Raw genomic sequence first — 17,149 nt, forward strand, 5'->3', positions numbered from 1 at the left:
CGTGAGCGGGTCGGGGCTGCGGGGGCCGGTCCCCGTGAGCGGGTCGGGGCTGCGGGGGACGGTCCCCGTGAGCGGGTCGGGGCTGCGGGGGACGGTCCCCGTGAGCGGGTCGGGGCTGCGGGGGACGGTCCCCGTGAGCGGGTCGGGGCTGCGGGGGCAATTAGCCGTCAGCGGGACGGGGCTGCGGGGGCCGGTCCCCGTGAGCGGGTCGGGGCTGCGGGGGACGGTCCCCGTGAGCGGGACGGGGCTGCGGGGGCCGGTCCCCGTGAGCGGGTCGGGGCTGCGGGGGACGGACCCCGTCAGCGGGTCGGGGCTGCGGGGGACGGTCCCCGTGAGCGGGTCGGGGCTGCGGGGGACGGTCCCCGTGAGCGGGTCTGGGCTGCGGGGGACGGTCCCCGTGAGCGGGTCTGGGCTACGGGGGACGGTCCCCGTGAGCGGGTCGGGGCTGCGGGGGCCGGTCCCCGTGAGCGGGTCGGGGCTGCGGGGGACGGTCCCCGTGAGCGGGTCGGGGCTGCGGGGGCAATTAGCCGTGAGCGGGACGGGGCTGCGGGGGCCGGTCCCCGTGAGCGGGTCGGGGCTGCGGGGGCAATTAGCCGTGAGCGGGACGGGGCTGCGGGGGCCGGTCCCCGTGAGCGGGTCGGGGCTGCGGGGGACGGTCCCCGTGAGCGGGTCTGGGCTGCGGGGGACGTCCCCGTGAGCGGGTCGGGGCTGCGGGGGCCGGTCCCCGTGAGCGGGTCGGGGCTGCGGGGGCAAATAGCCGTGAGCGGGACGGGGCTGCGGGGGCCGGACCCCGTGAGCGGGTCGGGGATGCGGGGGCCGGTCCCCGTGAGCCGGTCGGGGCTGCGGGGGCCGGTCCCCGTGAGCGGGTCTGGGCTGCGGGGGACGGTCCCCGTGAGCGGTTCTGGCCTGCGGGGACGGTCCCCGTGAGCGGGTCGGGGCTGCGGGGGACGGTCCCCGTGAGCAGGTCGGGGCTGCGGGGGCCGGTCCCCGTGAGCGGGTCGGGGCTGCGGGGGACGGTCCCCGTGAGCGGGTCGGGGCTGCGGGGGACGGTCCCCGTGAGCGGGTCGGGGCTGCGGGGGACGGTCCCCGTGAGCGGGTCGGGGCTGCGGGGGCAATTAGCCGTGAGCGGGACGGGGCTGCGGGGGCCGGTCCCCGTGAGCGGGTCGGGGCTGCGGGGGCCGGTCCCCGTGAGCGGGTCGGGGCTGCGGGGGCAATTAGCCGTGAGCGGGACGGGGCTGCGGGGGCCGGTCCCCGTGAGCGGGTCTGGGCTGCGGGGGACAGTCCCCGTGAGCGGGTCAGGGCTGCGGGGGCCAGACCCTGTGAGCGCGATACGGCCGCGCGGGGCAGCACGCTGTCAGCGGGACAGGGCTGTGGGGCCCAGTCCCTGTGAGCGGGTCAGGGCTGCGGGGGACAGTCCCTCCGAGCGGGTCAGGGCTGCGGGGCCTCGTCCCTACGAGCGGGTCAGGGCTGCGGGGCCTAGTCCCTACGAGCGGGTCAGGGCTGCGGGGCCTAGTCCCTACGAGCGGGTCAGGGCTGCGGGGCCTAGTCCCTGTGAGCGGGTCTGGGCTGCGGGGGACAGTCCCTGTGAGCGGGTCTGGGCTGCGGGGGGCAGCCCCTGTGAGCGGGTCTGGGCTGCGGGGGACAGTCCCTGTGAGCGGGTCTGGGCTACGGGGGACGGTCCCCGTGAGCGGGTCGGGGCTGCGGGGGCCGGTCCCCGTGAGCGGGTCGGGGCTGCGGGGGACGGTCCCCGTGAGCGGGTCGGGGCTGCGGGGGCAAATAGCCGTGAGCGGGACGGGGCTGCGGGGGCCGGACCGCGTGAGCGGGTCGGGGCTGCGGGGGACGGTCCCCGTGAGCGGGTCGGGGCTGCGGGGGACGGTCCCCGTGAGCGGGTCTGGGCTGCGGGGGACGGTCCCCCGTGAGCGGGTCTGGGCTACGGGGGACGGTCCCCGTGAGCGGGTCGGGGCTGCGGGGGCCGGTCCCCGTGAGCGGGTCGGGGCTGCGGGGGACGGTCCCCGTGAGCGGGTCGGGGCTGCGGGGGCAATTAGCCGTGAGCGGGACGGGGCTGCGGGGGCCGGTCCCCGTGAGCGGGTCGGGGCTGCGGGGGACGGTCCCCGTGAGCGGGTCGGGGCTGCGGGGGCAATTAGCCGTGAGCGGGACGGGGCTGTGGGGGCCGGTCCCCGTGAGCGGGTCGGGGCTGCGGGGGACGGTCCCCGTGAGCGGGTCTGGGCTGCGGGGGACGGTCCCCGTGAGCGGGTCGGGGCTGCGGGGGACGGTCCCCGTGAGCGGGTCGGGGCTGCGGGGGCCGGACCCCGTGAGCGGGTCGGGGATGCGGGGGCCGGTCCCCGTGAGCCGGTCGGGGCTGCGGGGGCCGGTCCCCGTGAGCGGGTCTGGGCTGCGGGGGACGGTCCCCGTGAGCGGTTCTGGCCTGCGGGGGACGGTCCCCGTGAGCGGGTCGGGGCTGCGGGGGACGGTCCCCGTGAGCAGGTCGGGGCTGCGGGGGCCGGTCCCCGTGAGCGGGTCGGGGCTGCGGGGGACGGTCCCCGTGAGCGGGTCGGGGCTGCGGGGGACGGTCCCCGTGAGCGGGTCGGGGCTGCGGGGGACGGTCCCCGTGAGCGGGTCGGGGCTGCGGGGGCAATTAGCCGTGAGCGGGACGGGGCTGCGGGGGCCGGTCCCCGTGAGCGGGTCGGGGCTGCGGGGGCCGGTCCCCGTGAGCGGGTCGGGGCTGCGGGGGCAATTAGCCGTGAGCGGGACGGGGCTGCGGGGGCCGGTCCCCGTGAGCGGGTCTGGGCTGCGGGGGACGGTCCCCGTGAGCGGGTCAGGGCTGCGGGGGCCAGACCCTGTGAGCGCGAAACGGCCGCGCGGGGCAGCACGCTGTCAGCGGGACAGGGCTGTGGGGCCCAGTCCCTGTGAGCGGGTCAGGGCTGCGAGGGACAGTCCCTGTGAGCGGGTCAGGGCTGCGGGGCCTCGTCCCTACGAGCGGGTCAGGGCTGCGGGGCCTAGTCCCTACGAGCGGGTCAGGGCTGCGGGGCCTAGTCCCTACGAGCGGGTCAGGGCTGCGGGGCCTAGTCCCTGTGAGCGGGTCTGGGCTGCGGGGGACAGTCCCTGTGAGCGGGTCTGGGCTGCGGGGGGCAGTCCCTGTGAGCGAATCTGGGCTGCGGGGGACAGTCCCTGTGAGCGGGTCTGGGCTGCGGGGGACAGTCCCTGTGAGCGGGTCTGGGCTGCGGGGGACAGTCCCTGTGAGCGGGTCTCGGCTGCGGGGGACAGTCCCTGTGAGCGGGTCTCGGCTGCGGGGGACAGTCCCTGTGAGCGGGTCTGGGTTGCGGGGGACAGTCCCTGTGAGCGGGTCTGGGCTGCGGGGGACAGCCCCTGTGAGCGGGTCTGGGCTGCGGGGGACAGTCCCTGTGAGCGGGTCTGGGCTGCGGGGGACAGTCCCTGTGAGCGGGTCTGGGCTGCTGGGGACAGTCCCTGTGAGCGGGTCTGGGCTGCGGGGGACAGTCCCTGTGAGCGGGTCTGGGCTGCGGGGGACAGTCCCTGTGAGCGGGTCTGGGCTGCGGGGGACAGTCCCTGTGAGCGGGTCTGGGCTGCGGGGGACAGTCCCTGTGAGCGGGTCTGGGCTGCGGGGGACAGTCCCTGTGAGCGGGTCTGGGCTGCAGGGGACAGTCCCTGTGAGCGGGTCTGGGGTGCGGGGGACAGTCCCTGTGAGCGGGTCTGGGCTGCGGGGGACAGTCCCTGTGAGCGGGTCTGGGCTGCGGGGGACAGTCCCTGTGAGCGGGTCTGGGCTGCGGGGGACAGTCCCTGTGAGCGGGTCTGGGCTGCGGGGGAGAGTCCCTGTGAGCGGGTCTGGGCTGCGGGGGACAGTCCCTGTGAGCAGGTCTGGGATGCGGGGGACAGTCACTGTGAGCGGGCCAGGGCTGCAGGGGCCAGTCACTGTGAGCGGGTCAGGGCCGAGGTGGCAAATCGGTGTCAGCGGGCCAAGGGTGCGGGGGCAAATAGCTGGCAGGTGGTCAGGGCTGCGGGGGCCAGTCCCTTTGAGCGGGTCAGGGCTGAGGGGGCAAATCGCTGTGAGCGGGTCAGGGGTGCGGGGGACAGTCGCGGTGAGCGGGTCAGGGCTGCGGGGGCCAGTCCCCGTGAGCGGGTCAGGGCTGCGGGGGCCAGACCCTGTGAGCGGGTCAGGGCTGCGGGGGCCAGACCCTGTGAGCGCGATACGGCCGCGCGGGGCAGCACGCTGTCAGCGGGACAGGGCTGTGTGGCCCAGTCCCTGTGAGCCGGTCAGGGCTGCGGGGGACAGTCCCTGTGAGCGGGTCAGGGCTGCGGGGCCTAGTCCCTACGAGCCGGTCAGGGCTGCGGGGCCTAGTCCCTACGAGCGGGTCAGGGCCACGGGGGCCAGTCCCCGTGAGCGGGTCAGGGCTGCGGGTGCCAGACCCTGTGAGCGCGATACGGCCGCGCGGGGCAGCACGCTGTCAGCGGGACAGGGCTGTGGGGCCCAGTCCCTGTGAGCGGGTCAGGGCTGCGGGGGACAGTCCCTGTGAGCGGGTCAGGGCTGCGGGGGACAGTCCCTGTGAGCGGGTCAGGGCTGCGGGGCCTAGTCCCTACGAGCCGGTCAGGGCTGCGGGGCCTAGTCCCTACGAGCAGGTCTGGGCTGCGGGGGACAGTCCCTACGAGCGGGTCTGGGCTGCGGGGGACAGTCCCCACGAGCGGGTCTGGGCTGCGGGGGACAGTCCCCACGAGCGGGTCTGCGCTGCGGGGGACAGTCCCCACGAGCGGGTCGGGGCTGCGGGGGACGGTCCCCGTGAGCGGGTCGGGGCTGCGGGGGACGGTCCCCGTGAGCGGGTCGAGGCTGCGGGAGCAATTAGCCGTGAGCGGGACGGGGCTGCGGGGGTCGGTCCCCGTGAGCGGGTCGGGGCTGCGGGGGCCGGTCCCCGTGAGCGGGTCGGGGCTGCGGGGGCCGGTCCCCGTGAGCGGGTCGGGGCTGCGGGGGCAATTAGCCGTGAGCGGGTCGGGGCTGCGGGGGCCGGTCCCCGTGAGCGGGTCGGGGCTGCGGGGGCCGGTCCCCGTAAGCGGGTCGGGGCTGCGGGGGCCGGTCCCCGTGAGCGGGTCGGGGCTGCGGGGGCCGGTCCCCGTGAGCGGGTCGGGGCTGCGGGGGCCGGTCCCCGTGAGCGGGTCGGGGCTGCGGGGCCCGGTCCCCGTGAGCGGGTCGGGGCTGCGGGGGACGGTCCCCGTGAGCGGGTCGGGGCTGCGGGGGACGGTCCCCGTGAGCGGGTCGGGGCTGCGGGGGACGGTCCCCGTGAGCGGGTCTGGGCTGCGGGGGACGGTCCCCGTGAGCGGGTCTGGGCTGCGGGGGCCGGTCCCCGTGAGCGGGTCGGGGCTGCGGGGGCCGGTCCCCGTGAGCGGGTCGGGGCTGCGGGGGCCGGTCCCCGTGAGCGGGTCGGGGCTGCGGGGGCCGGTCCCCGTGAGCGGGTCGGGGCTGCGGGGGCTGGTCCCCGTGAGCGGGTCGGGGCTGCGGGGGCCGGTCCCCGTGAGCGGGTCGGGGCTGCGGGGGCAATTAGCCGTAAGCGGGACGGGGCTGCGGGGGCCGGTCCCCGTGAGCGGGTCGGGGCTGCGGGGGACGGTCCCCGTGAGCGGGTCGGGGCTGCGGGGGCAATTAGCCGTCAGCGGGACGGGGCTGCGGGGGCCGGTCCCCGTGAGCGGGTCGGGGCTGCGGGGGACGGTCCCCGTGAGCGGGACGGGGCTGCGGGGGCAATTAGCCGTGAGCGGGACGGGGCTGCGGGGGCCGGTCCCCGTGAGCGGGTCGGGGCTGCGGGGGACGGTCCCCGTGAGCGGGTCGGGGCTGCGGGGGCCGGTCCCCGTGAGCGGGTCGGGGCTGCGGGGGCAAATAGCCGTGAGCGGGTCGGGGCTGCGGGGGCAATTAGCCGTGAGCGGGACGGAGCTGCGGGGGCCGGTCCCCGTGAGCGGGTCTGGGCTGCGGGGGACAGTCCCCGTGAGCGGGTCAGGGCTGCGGGGGCCAGACCCTGTGAGCGCGATACGGCCGCGCGGGGCAGCACGCTGTCAGCGGGACAGGGCTGTGGGGCCCAGTCCCTGTGAGCGGGTCTGGGCTGCGGGGGACAGTCCCTGTGAGCGGGTCTGGGCTGCGGGGGACAGTCCCTGTGAGCGGGTCTGGGCTGCGGGGGAGAGTCCCTGTGAGCGGGTCTGGGCTGCGGGGGACAGTCCCTGTGAGCGGGCCTGGGCTGCGGGGGACAGTCCCTGTGAGCAGGTCTGGGATGCGGGGGACAGTCACTGTGAGCGGGTCAGGGCTGCGGGGGCCAGTCACTGTGAGCGGGTCAGGGCCGAGGTGGCAAATCGGTGTCAGCGGGCCAAGGGTGCGGGGGCAAATAGCTGGCAGGTGGTCAGGGCTGCGGGGGCCAGTCCCTTTGAGCGGGTCAGGGCTGAGGGGGCAAATCGCTGTGAGCGGGTCAGGGGTGCGGGGGACAGTCGCGGTGAGCGGGTCAGGGCTGCGGGGGCCAGTCCCCGTGAGCGGGTCAGGGCTGCGGGGGCCAGACCCTGTGAGCGGGTCAGGGCTGCGGGTGCCAGACCCTGTGAGCGCGATACGGCCGCGCGGGGCAGCACGCTGTCAGCGGGACAGGGCTGTGGGGCCCAGTCCCTGTGAGCGGGTCAGGGCTGCGGGGGACAGTCCCTGTGAGCGGGTCAGGGCTGCGGGGGACAGTCCCTGTGAGCGGGTCAGGGCTGCGGGGCCTAGTCCCTACGAGCCGGTCAGGGCTGCGGGGCCTAGTCCCTACGAGCGGGTCTGGGCTGCGGGGGACAGTCCCTACGAGCGGGTCTGGGCTGCGGGGGACAGTCCCCACGAGCGGGTCTGGGCTGCGGGGGACAGTCCCCACGAGCGGGTCTGGGCTGCGGGGAACGGTCCCCGTGAGCGGGTCGGGGCTGCGGGGGACGGTCCCCGTGAGCGGGTCGAGGCTGCGGGAGCAATTAGCCGTGAGCGGGACGGGGCTGCGGGGGTCGGTCCCCGTGAGCGGGTCGGGGCTGCGGGGGCCGGTCCCCGTGAGCGGGTCGGGGCTGCGGGGGCCGGTCCCCGTGAGCGGGTCGGGGCTGCGGGGGCCGGTCCCCGTGAGCGGGTCGGGGCTGCGGGGGCAATTAACCGTGAGCGGGACGGGGCTGCGGGGGCCGGTCCCCGTGAGCGGGTCGGGGCTGCGGGGGACGGTCCCCGTGAGCGGGTCGGGGCTGCGGGGGCAATTAGCCGTCAGCGGGACGGGGCTGCGGGGGCCGGTCCCCGTGAGCGGGTCGGGGCTGCGGGGGACGGTCCCCGTGAGCGGGACGGGGCTGCGGGGGCCGGTCCCCGTGAGCGGGTCAGGGCTGCGGGGCCTAGTCCCTACGAGCCGGTCAGGGCTGCGGGGCCTAGTCCTTACGAGCGGGTCAGGGCCCCGGGGGCCAGTCCCCGTGAGCGGGTCAGGGCTGCGGGTGCCAGACCCTGTGAGCGCGATACGGCCGCGCGGGGCAGCACGCTGTCAGCGGGACAGGGCTGTGGGGCCCAGTCCCTGAGAGCGGGTCAGGGCTGCGGGGGACAGTCCCTGTGAGCGGGTCAGGGCTGCGGGGGACAGTCCCTGTGAGCGGGTCAGGGCTGCGGGGCCTAGTCCCTACGAGCCGGTCAGGGCTGCGGGGCCTAGTCCCTACGAGCGGGTCTGGGCTGCGGGGGACAGTCCCTACGAGCGGGTCTGGGCTGCGGGGGACAGTCCCCACGAGCGGGTCTGGGCTGCGGGGGACAGTCCCCACGAGCGGGTCTGGGCTGCGGGGGACAGTCCCAACGAGCGGGTCTGGGCTGCGGGGGACGGTTCCCACGAGCGGGTCTGGGCTGCGGGGGACGGTCCCCGCGAGCGGGTCTGGGCTGCGGGGGACGGTCCCCGCGAGCGGGTCGGGGCTGCGGGGGCCGGTCCCCGCGAGCGGGTCGGGGCTGCGGGGGCCGGTCACCGCGAGCGGGTCGGGGCTGCGGGGGCCGGTCCCCACGAGCGGGTCGGGGCTGCGGGGGCCGGTCCCCGCGAGCGGGTCGGGGCTGCGGGGGCCGGTCCCCGCGAGCGGGTCGGGGCTGCGGGGGACGGTCCCCGCGAGCGGGTCGGGGCTGCGGGGGCAATTAGCCGTGAGCGGGTCGGGGCTGCGGGGGCCGGTCCCCGTGAGCGGGTCGGGGCTGCGGGGGACGGTCCCCGTGAGCGGGTCGGGGCTGCGGGGGCAATTAGCCGTGAGCGGGACGGGGCTGCGGGGGCCGGTCCCCGTGAGCGGGTCGGGGCTGCGGGGGCCGGTCCCCGTGAGCGGGTCGGGGCTGCGGGGGACGGTCCCCGTGAGCGGGTCGGGGCTGTGGGGGACGGTCCCCGTGAGCGGGTCGGGGCTGCGGGGGCAATTAGCCGTGAGCGGGACGGGGCTGCGGGGGCCGGTCCCCGTGAGCGGGTCGGGGCTGCGGGGACCGGTCCCCGTGAGCGGGTCGGGGCTGCGGGGGACGGTCCCCGTGAGCAGGTCGGGGCTGCGGGGGCAATTAGCCGTGAGCGGGACGGGGCTGCGGGGGCCGGTCCCCGTGAGCGGGTCGGGGCTGCGGGGGACGGTCCCCGTGAGCGGGTCGGGGCTGCGGGGGACGGTCCCCGTGAGCGGGTCGGGGCTGCGGGGGACGGTCCCCGTGAGCGGGTCGGGGCTGCGGGGGCAATTAGCCGTGAGCGGGACGGGGCTGCGGGGGCCGGTCCCCGTGAGCGGGTCGGGGCTGCGGGGGACGGTCCCCGTGAGCGGGTCGGGGCTGCGGGGGCAATTAGCCGTGAGCGGGACGGGGCTGCGGGGGCCGGTCCCCGTGAGCGGGTCGGGGCTGCGGGGGCCGGTCCCCGTGAGCGGGTCTGGGCTGCGGGGGACGGTCCCCGTCAGCGGGTCGGGGCTGCGGGGGCCGGTCCCCGTGAGCGGGTCGGGGCTGCGGGGGCAATTAGCCGTGAGCGGGACGGGGCTGCGGGGGACAGTCCCTGTGAGCGGGTCTGGGCTGCGGGGGACGGTCCACGTGAGCGGGTCGGGGCTGCGGGGGCCGGTCCCCGTGAGCGGGTCGGGGCTGCGGGGGCAAATAGCCGTGAGCGGGTCGGGGCTGCGGGGGCAATTAGCCGTGAGCGGGACGGGGCTGCGGGGGCCGGTCCCCGTGAGCGGGTCTGGGCTGCGGGGGACAGTCCCCGTGAGCGGGTCAGGGCTGCGGGGGCCAGACCCTGTGAGCGCGATACGGCCGCGCGGGGCAGCACGCTGTCAGCGGGACAGGGCTGTGGGGCCCAGTCCCTGTGAGCGGGTCTGGGCTGCGGGGGACAGTCCCTGTGAGCGGGTCTGGGCTGCGGGGGACAGTCCCTGTGAGCGGGTCTGGGCTGCGGGGGAGAGTCCCTGTGAGCGGGTCTGGGCTGCGGGGGACAGTCCCTGTGAGCGGGCCTGGGCTGCGGGGGACAGTCCCTGTGAGCAGGTCTGGGATGCGGGGGACAGTCACTGTGAGCGGGTCAGGGCTGCGGGGGCCAGTCACTGTGAGCGGGTCAGGGCCGAGGTGGCAAATCGGTGTCAGCGGGCCAAGGGTGCGGGGGCAAATAGCTGGCAGGTGGTCAGGGCTGCGGGGGCCAGTCCCTTTGAGCGGGTCAGGGCTGAGGGGGCAAATCGCTGTGAGCGGGTCAGGGGTGCGGGGGACGGTCCCCGTGAGCGGGTCGGGGCTGCGGGGGACGGTCCCCGTGAGCGGGTCGAGGCTGCGGGAGCAATTAGCCGTGAGCGGGACGGGGCTGCGGGGGCCGGTCCCCGTGAGCGGGTCGGGGCTGCGGGGGGACGGTCCCCGTGAGCGGGTCGGGGCTGCGGGGGCAATTAGCCGTGAGCGGGACGGGGCTGCGGGGGCCGGTCCCCGTGAGCGGGTCGGGGCTGCGGGGGCCGGTCCCCGCGAGCGGGTCGGGGCTGCGGGGGCCGGTCCCCGCGAGCGGGTCGGGGCTGCGGGGGCCGGTCACCGCGAGCGGGTCGGGGCTGCGGGGGCCGGTCCCCACGAGCGGGTCGGGGCTGCGGGGGCCGGTCCCCGCGAGCGGGTCGGGGCTGCGGGGGCCGGTCCCCGCGAGCGGGTCGGGGCTGCGGGGGACGGTCCCCGCGAGCGGGTCGGGGCTGCGGGGGCAATTAGCCGTGAGCGGGTCGGGGCTGCGGGGGCCGGTCCCCGTGAGCGGGTCGGGGCTGCGGGGGACGGTCCCCGTGAGCGGGTCGGGGCTGCGGGGGCAATTAGCCGTGAGCGGGACGGGGCTGCGGGGGCCGGTCCCCGTGAGCGGGTCGGGGCTGCGGGGGCCGGTCCCCGTGAGCGGGTCGGGGCTGCGGGGGACGGTCCCCGTGAGCGGGTCGGGGCTGTGGGGGACGGTCCCCGTGAGCGGGTCGGGGCTGCGGGGGCAATTAGCCGTGAGCGGGACGGGGCTGCGGGGGCCGGTCCCCGTGAGCGGGTCGGGGCTGCGGGGACCGGTCCCCGTGAGCGGGTCGGGGCTGCGGGGGACGGTCCCCGTGAGCAGGTCGGGGCTGCGGGGGCAATTAGCCGTGAGCGGGACGGGGCTGCGGGGGCCGGTCCCCGTGAGCGGGTCGGGGCTGCGGGGGACGGTCCCCGTGAGCGGGTCGGGGCTGCGGGGGACGGTCCCCGTGAGCGGGTCGGGGCTGCGGGGGACGGTCCCCGTGAGCGGGTCGGGGCTGCGGGGGCAATTAGCCGTGAGCGGGACGGGGCTGCGGGGGCCGGTCCCCGTGAGCGGGTCGGGGCTGCGGGGGACGGTCCCCGTGAGCGGGTCGGGGCTGCGGGGGCAATTAGCCGTGAGCGGGACGGGGCTGCGGGGGCCGGTCCCCGTGAGCGGGTCGGGGCTGCGGGGGCCGGTCCCCGTGAGCGGGTCTGGGCTGCGGGGGACGGTCCCCGTCAGCGGGTCGGGGCTGCGGGGGCCGGTCCCCGTGAGCGGGTCGGGGCTGCGGGGGCAATTAGCCGTGAGCGGGACGGGGCTGCGGGGGACAGTCCCTGTGAGCGGGTCTGGGCTGCGGGGGACGGTCCACGTGAGCGGGTCGGGGCTGCGGGGGCCGGTCCCCGTGAGCGGGTCGGGGCTGCGGGGGCAAATAGCCGTGAGCGGGTCGGGGCTGCGGGGGCAATTAGCCGTGAGCGGGACGGGGCTGCGGGGGCCGGTCCCCGTGAGCGGGTCTGGGCTGCGGGGGACAGTCCCCGTGAGCGGGTCAGGGCTGCGGGGGCCAGACCCTGTGAGCGCGATACGGCCGCGCGGGGCAGCACGCTGTCAGCGGGACAGGGCTGTGGGGCCCAGTCCCTGTGAGCGGGTCTGGGCTGCGGGGGACAGTCCCTGTGAGCGGGTCTGGGCTGCGGGGGACAGTCCCTGTGAGCGGGTCTGGGCTGCGGGGGAGAGTCCCTGTGAGCGGGTCTGGGCTGCGGGGGACAGTCCCTGTGAGCGGGCCTGGGCTGCGGGGGACAGTCCCTGTGAGCAGGTCTGGGATGCGGGGGACAGTCACTGTGAGCGGGTCAGGGCTGCGGGGGCCAGTCACTGTGAGCGGGTCAGGGCCGAGGTGGCAAATCGGTGTCAGCGGGCCAAGGGTGCGGGGGCAAATAGCTGGCAGGTGGTCAGGGCTGCGGGGGCCAGTCCCTTTGAGCGGGTCAGGGCTGAGGGGGCAAATCGCTGTGAGCGGGTCAGGGGTGCGGGGGACAGTCGCGGTGAGCGGGTCAGGGCTGCGGGGGGCCAGTCCCCGTGAGCGGGTCAGGGCTGCGGGGGCCAGACCCTGTGTGCGGGTCAGGGCTGCGGGTGCCAGACCCTGTGAGCGCGATACGGCCGCGTGGGGCAGCACGCTGTCAGCGGGACAGGGCTGTGGGGCCCAGTCCCTGTGAGCGGGTCAGGGCTGCGGGGGACAGTCCCTGTGAGCGGGTCGGGGCTGCGGGGGACGGTCCCCGTGAGCGGGACGGGGCTGCGGGGGCCGGTCCCCGTGAGCGGGTCAGGGCTGCGGGGCCTAGTCCCTACGAGCCGGTCAGGGCTGCGGGGCCTAGTCCCTACGAGCGGGTCAGGGCCACGGGGGCCAGTCCCCGTGAGCGGGTCAGGGCTGCGGGTGCCAGACCCTGTGAGCGCGATACGGCCGCGCGGGGCAGCACGCTGTCAGCGGGACAGGGCTGTGGGGCCCAGTCCCTGTGAGCGGGTCAGGGCTGCGGGGGACAGTCCCTGTGAGCGGGTCAGGGCTGCGGGGGACAGTCCCTGTGAGCGGGTCAGGGCTGCGGGGCCTAGTCCCTACGAGCCGGTCAGGGCTGCGGGGCCTAGTCCCTACGAGCGGGTCTGGGCTGCGGGGGACAGTCCCTACGAGCGGGTCTGGGCTGCGGGGGACAGTCCCCACGAGCGGGTCTGGGCTGCGGGGGACAGTCCCCACGAGCGGGTCTGGGCTGCGGGGGACGGTCCCAACGAGCGGGTCTGGGCTGCGGGGGACGGTCCCCACGAGCGGATCTGGGCTGCGGGGGACGGTCCCCGCGAGCGGGTCTGGGCTGCGGGGGACGGTCCCCGCGAGCGGGTCGGGGATGCGGGGGCCGGTCCCCGCGAGCGGGTCGGGGCTGCGGGGGCCGGTCCCCGCGAGCGGGTCGGGGCTGCGGGGGCCGGTCCCCGCGAGCGGGTCGGGGCTGCGGGGGCCGGTCCCCGCGAGCGGGTCGGGGCTGCGGGGGCCGGTCCCCGCGAGCGGGTCGGGGCTGCGGGGGCCGGTCCCCGCGAGCGGGTCGGGGCTGCGGGGGACGGTCCCCGCGAGCGGGTCGGGGCTGCGGGGGCAATTAGCCGTGAGCGGGTCGGGGCTGCGGGGGCCGGTCCCCGTGAGCGGGTCGGGGCTGCGGGGGACGGTCCCCGTGAGCGGGTCGGGGCTGCGGGGGCAATTAGCCGTGAGCGGGACGGGGCTGCGGGGGCCGGTCCCCGTGAGCGGGTCGGGGCTGCGGGGGCCGGTCCCCGTGAGCGGGTCGGGGCTGCGGGGAACGGTCCCCGTGAGCGGGTCGGGGCTGCGGGGGACGGTCCCCGTGAGCGGGTCGGGGCTGCGGGGGCAATTAGCCGTGAGCGGGACGGGGCTGCGGGGGCCGGTCCCCGTGAGCGGGTCGGGGCTGCGGGGACCGGTCCCCGTGAGCGGGTCGGGGCTGCGGGGGACGGTCCCCGTGAGCAGGTCGGGGCTGCGGGGGCAATTAGCCGTGAGCGGGACGGGGCTGCGGGGGCCGGTCCCCGTGAGCGGGTCGGGGCTGCGGGGGACGGTCCCCGTGAGCGGGTCGGGGCTGCGGGGGACGGTCCCCGTGAGCGGGTCGGGGCTGCGGGGGACGGTCCCCGTGAGCGGGTCGGGGCTGCGGGGGCAATTAGCCGTGAGCGGGACGGGGCTGCGGGGGCCGGTCCCCGTGAGCGGGTCGGGGCTGCGGGGGACGGTCCCCGTGAGCGGGTCGGGGCTGCGGGGGCAATTAGCCGTGAGCGGGACGGGGCTGCGGGGGCCGGTCCCCGTGAGCGGGTCGGGGCTGCGGGGGCCGGTCCCCGTGAGCGGGTCTGGGCTGCGGGGGACGGTCCCCGTCAGCGGGTCGGGGCTGCGGGGGCAATTAGCCGTGAGCGGGACGGGGCTGCGGGGGCCGGTCCCCGTGAGCGGGTCGGGGCTGCGGGGGACGGTCCCCGCGAGCGGGTCGGGGCTGCGGGGGCAATTAGCCGTGAGCGGGACGGTGCTGCGGGGGCCGGTCCCCGTGAGCGGGTCGGGGCTGCGGGGGCCGGTCCCCGTGAGCGGGTCTGGGCTGCGGGGGACGGTCCCCGTCAGCGGGTCGGGTCTGCGGGGGCCGGTCCCCGTGAGCGGGTCGGGGCTGCGGGGGCAATTAGCCGTGAGCGGGACGGGGCTGCGGGGGACAGTCCCTGTGAGCGGGTCTGCGCTGCGGGGGACAGTCCCTGTGAGCGGGTCTGGGCTGCGGGGGACAGCCCCTGTGAGCGGGTCTGGGCTGCGGGGGACAGTCCCTGTGAGCGGGTCTGGGCTGCGGGGGACAGTCCCTGTGAGCGGGTCTGGGCTGCGGGGGACAGTCCCTGTGAGCGGGTCTGGGCTGCGGGGGACAGTCCCTGTGAGCGGGTCTGGGCTGCGGGGGACAGTCCCTGTGAGCGGGTCTGGGCTGCGGGGGACAGTCCCTGTGAGCGGGTCTGGGCTGCGGGGGACAGTCCCTGTGAGCGGGTCTGGGCTGCGGGGGACAGTCCCTGTGAGCGGGTCTGGGCTGCGGGGGACAGTCCCTGTGAGCGGGTCTGGGCTGCGGGGGACAGTCCCTGTGAGCGGGTCTGGGCTGCGGGGGACAGTCCCTGTGAGCGGGTCTGGGCTGCGGGGGACAGTCCCTGTGAGCGGGTCTGGGCTGCGGGGGAGAGTCCCTGTGAGCGGGTCTGGGCTGCGGGGGACAGTCCCTGTGAGCGGGTCTGGGCTGCGGGGGACAGTCCCTGTGAGCGGGTCTGGGCTGCGGGGGAGAGTCCCTGTGAGCGGGTCTGGGCTGCGGGGGACAGTCCCTGTGAGCGGGTCTGGGCTGCGGGGGAGAGTCCCTGTGAGCGGGTCTGGGCTGCGGGGGACAGTCCCTGTGAGCGGGTCTGGGCTGCGGGGGACAGTCCCTGTGAGCAGGTCTGGGATGCGGGGGACAGTCACTGTGAGCGGGTCAGGGCTGCGGGGGCCAGTCACTGTGAGCGGGTCAGGGCCGAGGTGGCAAATCGGTGTCAGCGGGCCAAGGGTGCGGGGGCAAATAGCTGGCAGGTGGTCAGTGCTGCGGGGGCCAGTCCCTTTGAGCGGGTCAGGGCTGAGGGGGCAAATCGCTGTGAGCGGGTCAGGGGTGCGGGGGACAGTCGCGGTGTGCGGGTCAGGGCTGCGGGGGCCAGTCCCCGTGAGCGGGTCAGGGCTGCGGGGGCCAGACCCTGAGAGCGGGTCAGGGCTGCGGGGGCCAGACCCTGTGAGCGCGATACGGCCGCGCGGGGCAGCACGCTGTCAGCGGGACAGGGCTGTGTGGCCCAGTCCCTGTGAGCCGGTCAGGGCTGCGGGGGACAGTCCCTGTGAGCGGGTCAGGGCTGCGGGGCCTAGTCCCTACGAGCCGGTCAGGGCTGCGGGGCCTAGTCCCTACGAGCGGGTCTGGGCTGCGGGGGACAGTCCCTACGAGCGGGTCTGGGCTGCGGGGGACAGTCCCCACGAGCGGGTCTGGGCTGCGGGGGACGGTCCCCACGAGCGGGTCTGGGCTGCGGGGGACGGTCCCCGCGAGCGGGTCTGGGCTGCGGGGAACGGTCCCCGCGAGCGGGTCGGGGCTGCGGGGGCCGGTCCCCGCGAGCGGGTCGGGGCTGCGGGGGCCGGTCCCCGCGAGCGGGTCGGGGCTGCGGGGGACGGTCCCCGCGAGCGGGTCGGGGCTGCGGGGGACGGTCCCCGTGAGCGGGACGGGGCTGCGGGGGCCGGTCCCCGTGAGCGGTTCGGGGCTGCGGGGGCCGGTCCCCGTGAGCGGGTCGGGGCTGCGGGGGCCAGACCCTGTGAGCGCGATACGGCCGCGCGGGGCAGCACGCTGTCAGCGGGACAGGGCTGTGGGGCCCAGTCCCTGTGAGCGGGTCAGGGCTGCGGGGGACAGTCCCTCCGAGCGGGTCAGGGCTGCGGGGCCTCGTCCCTACGAGCGGGTCAGGGCTGCGGGGCCTAGTCCCTACGAGCGGGTCAGGGCTGCGGGGCCTAGTCCCTGTGAGCGGGTCTGGGCTGCGGGGGACAGTCCCTGTGAGCGGGTCTGGGCTGCGGGGGGCAGTCCCTGTGAGCGAATCTGGGCTGCGGGGGACAGTCCCTGTGAGCGGGTCTGGGCTGCGGGGGACAGTCCCTGTGAGCGGGTCTGGGCTGCGGGAGACAGTCCCTGTGAGCGGGTCTCGGCTGCGGGGGACAGTCCCTGTGAGCGGGTCTCGGCTGCGGGGGACAGTCCCTGTGAGCGGGTCTGGGCTGCGGGGGACAGTCCCTGTGAGCGGGTCTGGGCTGCGGGGGACAGCCCCTGTGAGCGGGTCTGGGCTGCGGGGGACAGTCCCTGTGAGCGGGTCTGGGCTGCGGGGGACAGTCCCTGTGAGCGGGTGTGGGCTGCGGGGGACAGTCCCTGTGAGCGGGTCTGGGCTGCGGGGGACAGTCCCTGTGAGCGGGTCTGGGCTGCGGGGGGCAGTCCCTGTGAGCGAATCTGGGCTGCGGGGGACAGTCCCTGTGAGCGGGTCTGGGCTGCGGGGGACAGTCCCTGTGAGCGGGTCTGGGCTGCGGGGGACAGTCCCTGTGAGCGGGTCTCGGCTGCGGGGGACAGTCCCTGTGAGCGGGTCTCGGCTGCGGGGGACAGTCCCTGTGAGCGGGTCTGGGCTGCGGGGGACAGTCCCTGTGAGCGGGTCTGGGCTGCGGGGGACAGCCCCTGTGAGCGGGTCTGGGCTGCGGGGGACAGTCCCTGTGAGCGGGTCTGGGCTGCGGGGGACAGTCCCTGTGAGCGGGTCTGGGCTGCGGGGGACAGTCCCTGTGAGCGGGTCTGGGCTGCGGGGGACAGTCCCTGTGAGCGGGTCTGGGCTGCGGGGGACAGTCCCTGTGAGCGGGTCAGGGCTGCGGGGGACAGTCCCTGTGAGCGGGTCTCGGCTGCGGGGGACAGTCCCTGTGAGCGGGTCTGGGCTGCGGGGGACAGTCCCTGTGAGCGGGTCTGGGCTGCGGGGGACAGTCCCTGTGAGCGGGTCTGGGCTGCGGGGGACAGTCCCTGTGAGCGGGTCTGGGCTGCGGGGGACAGTCCCTGTGAGCAGGTCTGGGATGCGGGGGACAGTCACTGTGAGCGGGCCAGGGCTGCGGGGGCCAGTCACTGTGAGCGGGTCAGGGCCGAGGTGGCAAATCGGTGTCAGCGGGCCAAGGGTGCGGGGGCAAATAGCTGGCAGGTGGTCAGGGCTGCGGGGGCCAGTCCCTTTGAGCGGGTCAGGGCTGAGGGGGCAAATCGCTGTGAGCGGGTCAGGGGAGCGGGGGACAGTCGCGGTGAGCGGGTCAGGGCTGCGGGGGCCAGTCCCCGTGAGCGGGTCAGGGCTGCGGGGGCCAGACCCTGTGAGCGGGTCAGGGCTGCGGGGGCCAGACCCTGTGAGCGCGATACGGCCGCGCGGGGCAGCACGCTGTCAGCGGGACAGGGCTGTGTGGCCCAGTCCCTGTGAGC

This window comes from Stegostoma tigrinum, unplaced genomic scaffold (genome assembly GCF_030684315.1).
Source record: "Stegostoma tigrinum isolate sSteTig4 unplaced genomic scaffold, sSteTig4.hap1 scaffold_93, whole genome shotgun sequence".
NCBI classification, from domain to species: Eukaryota; Metazoa; Chordata; class Chondrichthyes; order Orectolobiformes; family Stegostomatidae; genus Stegostoma; species Stegostoma tigrinum.